The sequence below is a fragment of the Phasianus colchicus genome, chromosome 1 (assembly GCF_987193195.1).
Source record: "Phasianus colchicus chromosome 1, bPhaCol1.hap1.1, whole genome shotgun sequence".
NCBI lineage: Eukaryota > Metazoa > Chordata > Aves > Galliformes > Phasianidae > Phasianus > Phasianus colchicus.
Genome location: NC_143436.1, coordinates 104,657,836 through 104,672,928, shown reverse-complemented (window position 1 = coordinate 104,672,928; position 15,093 = coordinate 104,657,836). Strand labels below are relative to the sequence as shown.

General features: G+C 42.2%; 1 protein-coding gene across 2 annotated transcripts in view; it reads left to right on the top strand.

Moving 5' to 3' along the window:
* CYYR1 (cysteine and tyrosine rich 1) overlaps window positions 1-15,093 on the top strand; it is a 106,081-nt gene that overhangs the window by 58,292 nt on the left and 32,696 nt on the right. The window lies entirely within an intron of this gene.

Here is a 15,093-nt window from a genome sequence, read left to right as displayed (position 1 = left end):
TTCTTGAGTGGTCCCTTTTGTTACTTTCTGATGGGAACACCCAGCCTACTGGCTATTCTCATATTGCAGCAACCTCTGAGGTCCAACAAGCCGTGTTTCAGTCCAGGTGTGGATTATTGTACATTCCCTGTAAAAATACCTCTCCCACTCCACCATGATTTGGATGTGTAATCAAACTAGATGAACAAATGAAAGACTAAGGAAAGGAACAGTGATGGTCCCTTATTTTACAAAAAGGAAAAAGGACAGGAAAATGATCAACACATTTTAACTTTGTGTGACCAGTAGAGGATGGATCATTATTCCTGTGGACAGCCACTATCATTGTATATGTAAGAATTGTCCAAAGAGGTGACATGCAGCCAGGAAGAAAGCCCAAAAAGATCCCAGGAAGCCCAGACTCAGGGATAATGTAACTTAAGGGGCTGGAGTTGGTACCTAGAGCAATTGTGTTGGTCTCTGTGGTTTGTTGTGAAGAAGATCAATATCTAATCAATCAATATAAATCAAATAACATCACTGGAAAGGAAAAATCTTGATTTTTGTTACCCTATGTGTGATTAGTATTTTGCATCCTTAGTGGAGATTAGCAAAGAGCAGCCTTTGGATACTGTTGCTGTCACAACAATGACTAAGAATGAACTAAAGTCAACTAAAACAAAAGGAAAGGCAAAGGCTGAAGTGCTTCTGAACAAAGTACTTTTTGCTAGCCTGGGGCATGGAACTGGTTCCTGAGGGAGGCAAGCTGATCTCCCCCCAGCACAGACAGCTGGTGTGAAGCAGCTCACAGGCAAAGGAGTGAGTCTGAATCAGGAGATGAGTAATGTCTCAGTCTTTACCTGCTTACTTGCAGGAAACGTCTCAGTGGATGAGGGCTCAAGGCAGTGTTTGATTCTTGCATAAATGCCAGATAGGCCATTCTAGCCCATAAGCTTCACCACAAATCTAAAATATGTTCATTTTCAGGAATATGGGCAAAGCCATTTTTCCATGGCTAGGAAACAGTTTTTCCTGGGGAAGCTGGCAGCCCATGGTTTGCACAGGTAAAGATGGGTAAAGAACTGACTGGATGGCCAGGCCCAAATAGTGGTGATGAATGGAGTTATATCCAGCTGGTGATCAGTCATGAGTGATGTTCTCCAGAGGCCTGGGAATCTCTGTGTACTGGGGCCTGTCCTGTTCAGTATCTTTATTGATAGCCTGGATGAGAATACTGAGTGCACCCTCAGTAAGTTTGCAGATTACACCAATTTGGGAGGAAGTGTCAATCTGCCTGAGGATAGGAAAGCACCGCAGAGGGATCTGGACAGACTGGATAGCTGGGCTGAGGCCAATGGGATGAAGTTCAACGAGACTAAGTGCCAGGTCCTACACTTTGGCTACAGCAACCCCAGGCAATGCTACAGGCCAGGGGCAGAGTGGTTGGAGGATTCTGTAGAAGAAATGAACCTTATGATGCTGGTCAACACACAGCTAAACATGAGCCAGCGTTCACAAGTGGTCAAGAAGGCCAATGACATCCTGGTTTGCATCAGAAATAGTGCAGCCAGCAGGAGCAAGGAAGTAATTGTCCCCCTGTCTTCAGCTGTGGTGAGGCTGCACTTTGAGTACTGCATTCAGTTTTAGGCCCCTCACCACAAGAAAGACTTTGAGACCCTGGAACATGTCCAGAGAAGGACAGCAAAGCTGGTGAGGGGTCTGGAGCACAAGTCTTACGTGGAATGGCTAAGGGAACTGAGATTGTTCAGTATGGAGGAGGCTCAAGGGAGAACTTACTGCCCTCTACAACTACTTTAAAGGAGGTTGTGGCGAGGTGAGGTCAGCCACTTCTTCCATGTAACTAGCAGTTGGACTAGAGGGAATGGCTTCAAATTGTGCCAGGGAAGGTTCAGGTTGGATATTAGGAAAAATTTCTTCTCCAAGAGAGTGGTGAGGCACTGGAAAAGACTGGCCAGAGTGGTGGTTGTCACCAACCGTGGAGGTATTCAGTAAATGCTAAGATGCTTACTGAGGGACGTGGTTTATTGGGAAATACTGTTGGTGGGTGGATGGTTGCACTGGATGATCTTGGAGGTCTTTTCCAACCTTGGTGATCCTACAGTTCTATGATTCTAAATTCTCTCAGTATATGTCATATTATGTTGACAGAAAGTCCTGTTACAGAGGTCAATCTGGACACTGGCATTGCCTTTCACCAGTTTATCCACATTGCCCCATCTTTTTCTATTACAGCATTTGTACCAGTGACTCACCTCATTGTCCTCATTTCACACACTCCCTCAAGATCTCTATGGGCTGTGTCCTTATTTTCCTGCCACTTGCCACAGAGCCTTTCTGAGGAGCACTGATCACAGGAAGATGTTTGCAGGCAGCCCCTTCACCTGCCTCCACTGCGTTACCACTTTTCAGGAGCTGTGTGGGAGGATCAGGCTCTGCAGGAGTAATCTGTACCCAGGTTTAAGCATCACCTCCTCCACAGGGAAGGAACATGAGCTGTTTGCCAGCTATCCTGAGATCACCCTCAGCCCAAGCTGTAGTGATCAACCTCCCCTCTCTGGGTTTTCCCCAAATCCAAATATGAACAGTGAATTTAGAGAGAGTAAATGGAAATGGAAAAAGTAGACATGCCCCCAGGTTTATCTCGGCTCTGACAGATGCATTTTGCTCTGTGTATTTCCAGCTATCCAGTTGACAGGATGTTCCCTATTTCTGAAGGAGGACCTAGTCCCTTCCCTGTAGAGCTGCCTTTAACCAAAGAGGAGGGTGTACTTCAGCAATCCACACAGCTCTGAAACACAAGCATTACCTGGGGCTCTGCTGTGATTTTGGCACCTCTGGCCCTCTGTTTTGCGTCTGGATTTCTATGAACAACCATGCCAGGAAGTTCTCATCTTTGTTGCTGTTGTTGTTGAAATATAATACACTTCTGGGCTTAATTTTTAGATATGTAACGTCCCTGGGTTGTACGCAGGTGGGAACTTGGTGACTGTGCTGTGCTTAATTGCCCAAAATGTTAACCTATGGCTGGGAATCCTGTCAACCTACATAATGGGACTCAAAAATTTAATGTATATTTCATTATTCTCTGAAATTTAAATAATAGCAACTACCGACTATATGGATTATACAACAGGATATGCAGAGCATATGTGTGGAATAAATGTGTATATTTGTGACTGGCTTTGTTTAAGAGAGACTGGTAGCAGTGAGCCGCTTTGTTATGATAATGAGCTTGGGATGGTTAACTACCTGCCAAGCCATGAAGGGATATCATGGTACCTGCTGTTTATTGGCAGCTCAGAGACAAGGTTGCTTCTGTAGTTGCTACCTCATGTACCAAGAATTTATGAAATCATCTGAGGCTGCCCTTGTCAATTATCATCATCATTAGTTCTGTGCTTAAAAAAACAAGGCAAGGTTCTTGTGGGCATTCATCTAAGAAGTGCTGTGGTTCTGCATTCTCAACTAATGTGCCTCAGCCATGATCAAATCAGGTAAATTATTGAGATAGATATAGGAATGAAAATAGATGCAGATGAACTGCTTTACTATTCCTCATTTGGTGGTACTCTTCATCTGAAGTGAATGGTGGGAGATCAAGGATCTGACTGAGGATTAGAAAATCCACAGATAAATTTGTGCATCAAGTGATGAATTGATAGATAAATCATCCCAACTGAGTGATAAATTTTGGGTTCCTTACTAACAAATTGTGAACATGTGTTTAAGATAGCTACCACTGTCCTAGTTAAGCTATTGCTGTACAGCTGTCTTCATAATCTACAAGAGAATATGGAGGGGCATTAATGGTCTCCATCATGTATGAGAGACTGGTAGAGTAAAACAAAGTAGGCACCTGCTGTCACATTGGCATTGTAATCAAAACAGCAGTTCAGTGAGTCCTTGGGTGTGTGGTGGTTTCCCAGTGATGGGTAGTTCAGCTCCATCATACTGCTTTCTCACCCCATTCATCAAAAGGACAGGGAGAAAATGTAATGAGAAAAGGTTCATGGGATTGAGATAAGGACTCTGCTCTCCCAGAGCACACCCAGTTGTGACTCAGCCCCAACAGTGGTGGGTCACTGTTGGAGCAGCTGGAGCTGCTTTACTCTCACACAGTGCTGGCCTCTGCTAACGGAGGTCCACCCTACTACCAAAACTTTGCAAGGTAAGCCCAGTGCAAGGGGGGCTCACTTACCCCAACTGTGAGTCCTCATTCACTAGCATACAAGTAGTTGCTCCCAGGTTCAGCAGCAGTTGATGAGTGGCACATGCAGGGTGGTAAAAGGAATGAGGCAAAAGCCAATAGTTCTTTTCATTGAAAAATCTTAAAATCTGTGTTTATTTTTGGTGCTTATTGGCTGTTCATAATTTCTGGTCACCTATAGTGAGTGAAATTGTGAATGAGCTGTGACTAGTGATGTGGTGCAAAGAGGGGATACTGTACATCACAAGGATCAAAGTGCTGCGGAAAGATTGACTTGATAAACAATAACCCTGGGAATGCCATGGCACAAACACAGGCTTATTGATGTTTGTCTCTGAAGTCAAAAGGGAGCATCCTGACCTTCCTATCCCTTACACAAGTCATATTCATTTTATAAAGATCAGGAACACAACATCGTTTCTTTCTCCAAGTGAGTGCAAAGAACTTCTTTTCCAAGTCTTATCTGTTCACTGGTAAGCTAAGACAGTGATTTTTATGATCCCAATAAGGATAATAAGTGGATTTTTTTCAGATCTTAGATCTTGGCTTGTGGGAAGTAAGGCAAATCAAAGCATCCCACTAGCTGGAGCTCAAGATTCACTGAAGTTTTAAAACACTTTCCTGTCAACGTGTGACAGACTTATTTAGATCCTGATAGTCAGGGCATCTGATCAGAGTTTTCATAAATGAAATAGGACAATAGTCATCCATTCTGTCTGCAACAGGAGAATAATTCTGCCAGTCTAGACAAAGTGTCTGGCTTCCCCGTGCCCTGTTCACCATGACCCTCACATACAGCTTGCATGCATGATGAAGATGGATTAAGCAAAGTGGGATCTGCATCCAGAAATATGCTTATTCATTTTATATCAATTTGATGAGCTGGTATTTTTGACCCTTGCAGTGCAAAAGGGCAGTTAAGTCTTTGCCATTTGCTTCTTCCATGCCTCAAGAGTAAAGAAGTGGAGTTGACCTCTGGCAGTGGCTCTGCCTGTCCTTGCCCTCCTGCAGAGTCCAGCAACACAGAGAGAGGGAGGGAATGCTGCTCTGAGCATCCCCAGGGAGAGCTGTTCTGCATGCAGTCATGGGAACTGTTAGACTATTACATGACAGCTCTGCAGTTTCCAGACTGTGAACTTTTGAGATGTAGTATAGCTTCTTTGTATAAAGCTTTTCATACTTGAGTGCCTACAGGAGAGGTGAGAAAATTTTGTTCCGATTTCCAGCTTCTGAAGTAAAGTTCTCCTTCCTGCCCAAATGACACAGTGCTGTGATAGGCCAGTTCTGGTGAATCTAAAGGCAAACGAAATGATAAACTTTCCCTGAATTCCACTTGAAGATTTTCTCACTTCAGGTAATTAGCTTCACCTGAACACTTCCTCACTTGAAGGTAATTAGTTCCAGTGGACTCTGGATACAAGAGCTGGAAAACAACATCCAAAGATTTCTGTTAAGGAAAATTTCTCATGCTGGGCAGTGGGAGTGATTTTGATGCTTCTTCTTTAAAAGACGCTTAATGCAGTCTATAATTTAGAAAGATTTCAGTCATCCTGATTATGAAAAGGGGATTGAACAACAGGAGGTAAGAGCAGTTTTTGAGTACAGATAAATCTTCATGTTCCTCATATCTTGGAGGTCTGTGTTTAAAAGTAAGGAGCTATAGATAAAGATCTTCAGCAATTTTCAGTCTTCTCTTGCCTTCTTGTGTATATTTCCCAAGGGGCTGCCAAGTGCTATTTCTTCCTGGTGTTGTCAGTTTCTATTGTCTGGCACATGATATATATTTTAATTGACAGCAAGTAGCACTCATTCCAATCGTAGTGAAAATGGTATTTTATAGCTAGCGTGGATGGTAGTCATTACTTGAGGATGTGTCAGTTACTCATAGGAAGTATGAGCGATCGTAACTCTTTTTCACAGTCCTTACTTATTAGAGACAATGTAATCACAAAATAGTTTTTTTAAATTGTTTCTTTTATGTATGATTTCCTATTCTCTGTGTAGTTCAGGACTATTCAGCATCTTGTTAGGGTCTGAGTGAAAACTTGAACTTAGAAATGTAATAGAGCATAACAAAATACTCAGTGTTGCCCACAGAAGTATTAAATACAAGGTTGTCAGCTAAAATGTGTTGCTAGCATCGTTCATTAAATGTGCCAGCCAGACTTCATGTTAAGTCTGCACAGTGATATGGAAGTCTGATTCCCCGTGTGCTATAACAGTTGGGAGGGCAGTAGGGAGGACATGACAAGCAGATCAGCCATCAAGGGCACATACAGAGGCTCTGGAGGGGCTGTACTGTGGTCCAGGATCGCTTCTGTGATTTCCTTGGTCTTGCACCTCTGTTGCTGCCACGAAAGACATGGAACTCTTGGAGCAGGTCCAGAGGAGGGCCTCTAAGATGGCTGGAGCACCTCTCTTATGAAGAAAGGTTGAGGGAACTGGGCTTGTTTATGGAGAAGAGAAGGCTCCAGGGAGACCTCATTGTGGCCTTCTAATACTCGAAGGGAGCATATAAGCAGAAGGGGGAATGGCTGATTACAAGGGTGGGTAGTGATTGGACAAAGGGGAATGGTTTTAAACTGAGACAGGGGAGGTTTAGGTTAGATGTTAGGAGGAAGTTTTTCACACAGAGGGTGGTGACACACTGGAACAGGTTGCCCAAGGAGGCTGTGGATGCCCCATCCCTGGAGGCATTCAAGGCCAGGCTGGATGTGGCTCTGGGCAGCCTGGTGTAGTGGTTGGTGACCCTGCACATAGCAGGGGGGTTGAAACTTGATGATCACTGTGGTCCTTTTCAACCCAGGCCATTCTGTGATTCTGTGATTCATATCATTGCTGGTAAATTTGTGTTTGCCATGTTGAGTTGAATTAGATCTGTATCCCACCAAAAGTAGACATGAAAAAAAAGTAATGTTACTTAAAGAAACATTTTGGTCTGAGCATCCACTCGCATTGAAGATGAAGCTCCTGTGGAATGCTTTGCTGGTGATTAATGTGATTTCTGTTACCTGTGTATTTCTGAGTGTAGCTAAAGCACATCATTGGCTGTGCTCACTGATCTTTACTTTTTTCCTGCAATACAGCAACTTAACTACATAGACTTTTGCTGAGATTGTACCACTAATGTTAATTCTTGTTATGACTGCAAACTACCAAACCTGCCCTAAGACTGTTAGTGAGAGTATTATAACCCTTTTGCATGTTGCGGGACCTGTTCTGGGTTTGTAACCCACTTGCACTAAGACAGGTGGGGTTGGACTCGATGATCTCTGGAGGTCCCTTCCAACCCCTACGATTCTGTGATTCTGTGATTCTGTGATTCTGCCTTGTCTTCTAATTTTTCTGCTTTTTTATATCTCTTCTTTATCCATCCAGAGAGTTTTTTGGGGGCAGATTCTGAGGACTTTTCAAATTTTGCTTTGGACACTCAACAGACCTATTGGTGCCACTATACAAGAGCTATTTAGTCCTGGACAGAAAGACTGTATCTGCTAGGAAGAGGCCATCATCTGCTGTGTGATTGGCCATGCCCCACTGTAGGCTTGGTAGACCTGGAAAGAAGCAGATAAATAGGTCTTCAGATCAAATGCTGCCAATCACTTGCTCACTGCAGTAAATAAAGCCTATCTTTGAAATAGACTTAAAGCATCTTCACAGAACTTTCTAGAAAATTCATATTTATTATGCGTGCATTCATGCTATTCATACTTCTGACCAGGAAATCTTCAGACTGAAAGGGTACAGGGGAAAAAAAAAAATAAATTTTTTAAAAAAGTGTTTAACCAGAGGCTAAGCTAATAACTAGTATAACTAGTCATAGTTATCTTGCTGTAAAATAAAAGTCAGGGTGGGGTTATTGTTTGTTTTAATATTGACAGTAACTTTCCTTTCTGCAACCCCACTATGCAGACAACAGGAGTCCAGACCCCCAAAATTTTTAAGTGAGATAATTGCCAGGTATTAGCTGTCTCACAGGCAAATACCTATATTTCATGTAGGGAAGATACAGTCTTAAAAATGTCAGCTGAGCTCAAGAAAGGAAGAGCTCTCTTCCCATTTAAAGCTGAGCTGAAGCTATAAGTTCAACTTTATGCACCCAATTGGATGGATCCCAATGGCTGCTCAGTAGCAGTAAGGGCACCATGCTGCCTCATGCAGTCTCCATGACAGCTCTATCAGTGTCCCCATTTGCTGGGGACTCTGGGCGGGGGTCCTGGGCTTGGTCCACAGTACTGTCATGCAGCCATGGGGTACATTGGGTACCCCACAAGCCCCTCTTCTTGGACTGCCTCAGTCCTTAGTGGCTGGAGCCTCATTCCCTGCTGGGAAATGACAGCTCCTTCATGAAACACTGCTGAAAAATGAGAGTTTAATGAGACTGAAGTCAGCAGGTAGTTTGGCAAGTCACCTTTTTATGACCATTGTTGAATTTCACACATCAGTGCTCTCTCCTTTTCCCTCTGAAGGCTGTCTCTGGAGCAGAAGTGTGAGTAAATAAGTAGTAGTCCCTTGAACCAACTCTTCTAATTTGAGTCTAACTCCTCCTTCTCAGTAAGGTGAGCAGCACTGAGCCCTTTGTTTCTCTTCTGCGAGTGGGTAATGCCCTGATTGGTGAAATCCCAACATAACATGGCTGGACTATCCAAGAGACATAATCCTTCATTGTGTCACTTCAAAGCATGTAGAAGAAAGTAACAGAAAAACTTAAAGGTGGACATATTTTACCATGAAACCTGAGCACATTTGCTGTCACCAGATAGTCTGCTCATGAGTGCCCAAGTCCCAAGTTTGGCAGTCCCCAGAAATTATGACAGCCAACTATGGCAAAGAGCCCTGCGCTCAGTGGAGCAGAGTGCCCTGACCTGTTATTCAGAGCTAACTGGAGTCCAACATTCAGTTTAGTAGGTCATCAAATATTTCCTTTCTGATTTCATCTGAGCTGAAATAATCCCATTTTAATGGCTTCTTTAGTAAATTCAATTCGCTTTTTTCTCCTTTTCTCCTCTCCTCAACATATGTTTAGGATTTTTGAGGACACAGTTACATTGGCATAAGGATGCCTCGTTTGGCTACTTCATGCTGTTCTTCCTGAGTGGGAGTAACTATGCTGGAATTAAACACCTCATACTGTAGTTATATCAAAGGAAAGTTGTATTTCTTCAAATATACTGGGTACCATTTAGTTTTAAATGCTGCATCCGAAAAATAATGAAACTGTGCATCTCTTTTAAGATGTTCTTCAAGGCAGAGCCCTTTGGGAGCTTTCAGACCCAGAAAAGACTCTAAGCTAGCACAGAAGCCATCTTATTGCCTTACAGGTTGCTTGGCCCTTCTAATAAAAAAAAAAAAAAAAAATTGAAGAAATAGCTGGGAACTATCAGAACTATTAGAGTTTCAGAAATAAATCACAATATTTGTCGTCCCTATTTTCTTTCCTATTCCTTTCCCTTTTCCCTTTCTCTTTTGCCTTTCCTTTTCTTTGTGTAAGATCCTCATTTCCAGAGAGTGCTATGAGAGGAGTTTGTTGAGGGACACAGGTGCTTGGGAACAAAGTGGGTGGAGCAATAGACAGAATTTCTCCATTTGTTTGGATGAGTGCTTTCCTTTTTTCGGTTTCAGATTTACATGGCTATCTCTTCTTCCAAAAGACAGATCAGCCTCCAGCAAACTTGAGTTGATACAGACCAGATGAGATCTTGCCCCCAGATACAAGGCAGGGCACCTCTGCAAGGATGATATAAGCCAGTCTCTTCTTTAGGAAGGACTTAAACATCAATGTTAAAAATATCCCCCAAATGTTCTTTTACTCATTTTTTAAAGACTGATTAAATCCTCATTAAATGGCATTTTCTAAAGGGCAAAGTGTTATGTCATTATCTCTAGGCAGTAGCTGTTTCTCTGTTATATGAAACTCTATGGACTACCTAGAGTAAATAATAGCTCTTCACAGAAAAACTGTGTCACAAATTGGCATAAACAAGTCTTGCTATTTGGAAGGATTGTGTTCTTACAAGGCAGAGAACAGCACAGTATACAGCGTAGTCAGCCCTCCAGCTCTGAATAGAAACACAGTACTTACATTTTATTCATCTTTCTAAGAGGGACAGTTAAACCCACGCCTTTAAAAAAGTACCTCCAAAGTTTAGAGGTTGAAGAGCTTCTCTGCAGTGTGGCCTCACTCTTTTCACCAAATAGCAACGACGTGGGTCAGGGTCTCTACACAGCTAAGAAAAAGAGGAACAAACATTCTCATGAATATCACGTAGGCATATGTAGTGAAGGTGTAACCTTCACTGCATTTTAAGGAAAACGTTAGTATTTCAGAACTTGTTATGTTTTAATATGAGTTCCCCACAGGGTATCTTGGACATACACTTTGAACAACAGGCTTTCTTGACGCAGCACACATAGGTGAGATTTCTTGGCATCCAGGATAGACTGGCAGCTTGATGCTTATCCCTCCAACCCTGCTGTACAGAAGCTCTGCGGCAAAACTTTCTCCTCCCTGCTGAGTTCATGCCATCTCTGAACTCATCTCTGGGGCTGCCTACCTGCTTTGCTCGGCCTGCAGCCACTGGTTACCCACCTGTGTATCATTTCCAAGAGCATCCTGTGGTAGGGTGCACCATCCCTCCTGCCATAGGCCCGAGGCCAGCAGTGCTTCAGGTCCTCCAGCCAACCTTGGATGCATCTCAGCAGTGTGGACCCCTCTAAAGATTCCTGATCTGCTCCTTAGCAGGATGGAAAAGGTAAAGCGTGTACCTTGGTCTTCCATGTATGGGAACATGGTTGTTGCATAGCTTAATTGACTGTGATCTTATGTTACATCAGTTATTTGAAATTTATCATTTCTCCAGCAGTAATACATGAAGCCACCTCTTTTGTGTGACATTTCCCATTCTTCATATCAAAAAGATTTTGTAATTATTTGCTACATATGCATTGCATTCTGATCTGAACTCAAATTTTTCTGCAGCGCAGGGGAGAGGTGGAATAATTAATATCCCCTCTTTCTGAGAAAAACTGAGGCACAATAATAGAGGAAGCTTAAATAATCATTCTGCCATCAGTTGTTCTCCCCTGGGCCTAACCACAAGAAGTCATGTGGAGAACTGTTAGAGGCAGGCAGAGCTGAGGGTCGTCTGCTAATTTACATTTCCGTCTGCAATATAACCCATTTAGTCAGAAGATACTCCTTCTCCACTGTGATTCAGAAGAGCCTTAATCTGACATGATTTCTTTCATTCTCTCCTTAGTAATTAATATCGCTGCACCAAATCTGAGGATTACCCTTTATTGCAAGCAATATATTTTGAAGTGAATCTTTCTACCCAAGAAAACATAATCCATATTTTATTATTAATTCTCTAAATCTGCTGCTTTTATTTAATAATAATAACATTATCTTAGGAAATGGAGGTTTAATGACTAGATTCTTATCTCTGTTGCAAAAAAGAAGGTGATGAAAATGGGAGTATTCTATAAATTTATAGTGTACACAATTATTTATATGCAGCCTTTGTTTGGTTTTCCAGAAGCTTCCCAAGTGTAAGTGTCTGTTGATAACCCTATTTATGGGTGTCCAGCAGACAGTGAATGACTGTCATTTTGCTCACTTTGAAGAACTGCTGTTTTACATTTTTCTTCTTTTTTTTTTTTTTTTTTTTTCCCCTCCTGTTTATACCATGTTTGGCCTGAGTTTCCTAAGCTTTGGTGCCTGAAGCTCTTGAGAACAAGAATCTGACCCCAGCTTGCCTCAGTTTGAATAGACAGTGCCTATCACTGCGTTGCTGAGAAACACCCAGCTACTGGTCAGTGTTTAACTCATTTATGTGATGGTTCTCAATAACTAACCAGAGATTTTCTTCTCACTGTCCTGATGGTCCCTTTCCTGCCAACCTCTCAGTTCCTAGCTCTAAGCAGACACTGCTCCCTTGTTCATTGTCCTTTCTCATTCCAACACATCCCATGTTCACAGGGGCAGCAACTGAAATACAGAAAGTTGTCCAAAAAACCATCTTAGTTATGCAAAAGGGGGCACTCTCAAACAGCCAAAATGGAGGAAAATTGCCTGATTTCAGTAAAATCAGATCCATAAAGTGCTGGTGATAAATCTTTCTTTCCCACATTTCCTCTCTTTTTTAATAGATGTCTACTTCCCACATTCCTTTAACCTCTTTTTCCTTTCCAAATATATATAACTGTTAATATGATGGTTCAGTGAATAGGGCACTCACTTTGGAAGTACTTTGCTTTTGCTCATAACTCGGCTACAGCTGTGATTTTTCGTCATTTAATCTTTGCTGTCCCTCAGCTTGCTGTCTGTGCAGTAGGGATGATATTTTCTTCTTACACAAGGCTACTGTAAAACAGAATCACTTTAAGCCAGCAAACACCTGAGACAGGATCTGGTGAGGCTGCTAAAGAAGGTGGATGGATTACAGGAGTGGTATGCTGCCATCTGCTAGGGAAAAAGCTTTCAGGAGACTGCCAGCCACATCACCTATACCACCTTTAACAACCAGGGAGAAAGGGGGGATGTGTGTTTGTTGATAGAAGCAGGACTGTACAGAGGACCATGCAAAGTAGAAGGGGCCTCCATTAGTCTTTAGCCACGATGGTGAGCTGTCTTTCATAGAAACCTATGAGTGGGAACAAATGAAGACAGAATAATTCTGAAATTTTTTTTGTATTTTTCAAAAAGTGAATTTCCCAGTCCTGGCTTATGGATGGAAAAATTTTGCAGGACCAATAATGAGCCCCAGTGAAAACTGAAGCACATTCTATAAGCTCCCTTGAAGCTCCCTCTTCCCCCAGGGCTTTGGTCTTTAGAATAAATGTTTCTAATCTAAAGGCCAGGACAGCCTGGCTCTAAAAAGCGTTGCCTGTATTGTTCATGTGGATAGTAACATGAAAGATGTGAGTATCAGTGGTGGAAGAATAACTGATATTCCTCAGTGCAAAACCGAGCTTGTAACTTAAGTTTGTACCTTATTCCTCACCAGGAAGACTGATTCACCAACCTGAAGTCCCTGTCATGTCGTCTCCTCTTTCACTTGAGAATAATATGGTAATTTGCTGGTGAATGCCCCTCACTCCTCAACACTTGTGACATAAATGCACATGCATGCAGTTGTTCTTTATGTTTGCCTTATGTTCTGCAGAAACATTGCAGTGCCAACATCAGTGATTAAATCATACGAAAGGTCTGAGGAAATGGGCAGAAAGGAGGGGAAAAGGCTTCTAGATTGTGTTTGAGTCTGCTTTAAACCTGTAGGAATCCACTACTTGATGGTCCAGAGAACCAGAAATAAGGAAGAATGTGAGGGCTTTGACATGTTAAAAATTCATCTTCCTTCAAAGAACGCTACCATTTATGGAACCAAACAGGGGCAGGATGATAATGATCACTGTGATTCAACCCCCCTGCTATATGCAGGGTCACCAACCACTACACCAGGCTGCCCAGAGCCACATCCAGCCTGGCCTTGAATGCCTCCAGGGATGGGGCATCCACAGCCTCCTTGGGCAACCTGTTCCAGGGTGACACCACCCTCTGAGTGGAAAAACTTCCTCCTAATATCTAACCTAAACCTCCCCTGTCTCAATTTAAAACTGTTCCCCCTTGCAGAAAGGTTTTCATCATTCAGCTCACCTAAAAACTGACTTAGCTGTTCTCCTTGTTGAGAAAAATAGGTTGCAGTAAGCACAGCTTTTCAGAGTACGGGTTCCTCCTACATTTGTGTCATTCTTCAGACTTGTAATTAAATATTGAAGAGACAAAGGAGATTTGGTGGCAGTCTCATTCACGGCGCTCTAATGTCACATGGTTTGTCTGAAAGAAAAATGGTCTGAAACGGATGAAATAATGTACATTGAAAAAAAGCAACTAGGAACTCACTGGACAAATATTCTCACAACATTTTATCATCAGTACAAATCAGCCCTTTAGAAACATCTGACTTTAGCCATGGCAGCTGAAGGTCCATGTTGACATCAGAGCAGATCTTTGCAGTGCAACATTTGAGTTTTTCTATTTCTTGCCAACCAAATTAGGCTCAAAGCAGTGGGAAGCTAGTTTGCAGACATCTCTTGAATGCTGTATTCCTTTTATGCAGCAATAAGTAATAGATCATTCAGAGCCTTTTAGATTTTGGTGAAAGGCCATCTTTTCTTCTCCCTCCTTTTATGATTTTCAAAAGCATCTCCAATAAAACTGTACAAACAGAACAGCAGTAATTATTTCTGTCTCAAAAATAGAAGATTACTAGTCTGCCTTACCCAGAAGACTTGGTGTTTTCCTAGAAGCTCCTGGTAGTTATTTTCTTGTGTCCCTGACATCCCTTTTGCCTTCAGTTGTAGACTGTGGAGATTGAAAAAATGAATAAACAAATACAAATTTTCAGAAAGTTTGCAACTACTTGAAATGCTGCTGTCACAAACTGCCCCCATATGAAACACTGTGGCAAGAAACTTCTTTCTCGTACTCTATTCCATTTAATTAGACTAATTCTTCACAAGCTTAGTTGGGGAATGACTAACTCCAGATCCTTAATACTAAGGAAATATGGCTTATATTTACATAAAGCTTTCTTCCCTGGAGCTCAAGATGTCAGCATTTCTGCTAATTTTATGCCTCTCCTCAGAATGGGTTTTCTTTTTATTTTTTTTTAATTATTATTTTTTGTTATTTGTGGTTTGTAATTCCTAACCTCAGGAGCCAGAAACTGACCAGCACAGACACACACAGATGAACTGAAGTCTGTATGACTAAATGCCTCCCCAGTGCAGGGCTGTCTGACCCTTTCCAGGATAAAGACTATCTTATGGGTAACTCCATGATAGCCCACTTCTTCCATCTCTTTTACATCTTCATTAACCTG